Genomic DNA, 2,107 nt, shown 5'->3' on the forward strand with positions numbered 1-2,107 from the left:
GTTTTAATTCATTTATATTTAAAACAAAAAACCTTTGCATAATTCAATCTAAATGCAGCTGCAAACATTTAATTTGAAATGCGTTGAATTCAAGGTATATTGTAAAAAGAAAACTGAAAGCAAAGGATCGATTTCCAAGGGAATCGAAAGAAAGTGACTCGCTGGATTGCAAATGAACATTGAAAATGGTGTATTTTCGCATTTTTAAATTTTAAATTAAAACTTTTTCGCGTTGTAACAATTTCGAATCCCAGAATGTTATTTTTGACCTAACCTATAACTTATAACGAAAATTCTGAAAATTCAAACATTAAGGCTACATTCTGAAAATGAAGCAATTTTAACGTTAAAATTCAAGTTCTTAAACTGAAGGCCTAAGAATTTGCAAATTTTAAATTAGTGTTGTGTAAATTGTATTAGTATCTTAAAAGTGTATAAATAGTTCTTAAATTAGTTGTTAAATTTTCTGAAGTTGACCGTGTTTACATACCTAGATGTCAAAAAAGCCTACCAGTGACTGAAATGGATTAGAAAAAAATCGCCAAGACCTAAGAATAAAAATTGAATGTACAGTGAATGTTTACATTTTTAATTGTGATTATCTGTAACTTTGTGGTATAAAAATTTCTATACAATTTTTCTTTATTAATACTGCAGGAAAAAATTAACAAGATCGAGCGCCGAGATTATAATTAGAGCAAATTATCTGTAATTCTATGAGGACGGCTGAAATATCCCGAAAAATAAAATTCCCGACTCGGTAAAACTCTCTGTCCCGAAAAATACAATTCCAAAACTAATAAAATTCCTGAACATTCTATAATATTAACGAATTTGAAAATTCCCAAATAATAAAACTCCCCAAATAAAATTATTTCTTAATCAGTATTAATTATTTATTAAAAATACGATAATAAAATAATGTTATCAAATAAATTTTTGTTTAATATCTAAAGTGTTAAAAATTGTTTGAATTTAAAATTAAAATTATAAGAAAAATTTTACCGGCAAATTCATATACAAAAACACGTGTTTCTTAATTAACATTTCGATTTTCCGGAAGAACTTTTGTGATTTAAAAAATACTATATACATTTTCAACCAAAATATCTTATCCAGAAATATATTTCGTTTTAATTGTTGTTATTTTAAATTTAAACAATAATGTTTAAAAACTTCAAACATTTAAAAAGTTGTTTCTTTGGTATAAATATTTGATTATTTCAATTTAAAAAACTAATTTGTCAAAGAACAATGTTTTCCACACTTGTTTATCTCGAAATGTCTTTTTATAATACTTTTTTAAAAATTAAAAATATGATTTTTCGAGAACATTTCTTTTTATAATTAAAAAAAAGACTGTACCGAAAACCTGGATCAAGCTTCAGATCTGAAAAAAAATCAGCGATACATACATGTCAAACTTTTCTAACCTCAAAAAATCTTTCTACTGCTTTACCGTCATATTTTACGAAGAATGAGAAAACAAGAATTCGACTTCGTAGTACGATGAGGGCAGCACCTCGATAGGGCAGAAAATGTGATGTCCTATATATATATATATATATAATTCCCCACTCCGACGCCCCGTACCGCATCTACGTTTATAATATCTTTGGTTCTTCCAACCGAACAGTCGGGTTGCCTATGGACTGAGCATACTCATGGGTTGCTGTAACCGAACTGGTTCGGTTGTACCAAGTTTGGTCACTTTAACCGAACAGTTCGGTTGAAGTAACCAAACTGCTCACTTAAGATCAGTACCCACAACCGAACTGTTCGGTTACACCAACCGAACTGTTTGGTTACACCAACCGAACTGATTGGTTACACCAACCGAACTGTTCGCTTACACCAACCGAACTGTTCGATTACGCCAACCGAACTCACATAAATTTGTTTACAATTTAATTTTTAATCTTATGGTCCAAATATTTATAACTTTATTGCAGCAATTATTTTGTTAAAAATTTTTATTTTAAACAAGAAATGATTTTCCTAATTCAATTTATTAACTAATGCCAGTTGTTAAGCAATTTATTTTTTTGCATATTTTATTTCTTATACCACTTTGTTTCTACATCAATTTGATTGTTTAACCATTTTA

This window comes from Belonocnema kinseyi, chromosome 10 (assembly GCF_010883055.1).
Source record: "Belonocnema kinseyi isolate 2016_QV_RU_SX_M_011 chromosome 10, B_treatae_v1, whole genome shotgun sequence".
Taxonomy (NCBI): domain Eukaryota; kingdom Metazoa; phylum Arthropoda; class Insecta; order Hymenoptera; family Cynipidae; genus Belonocnema; species Belonocnema kinseyi.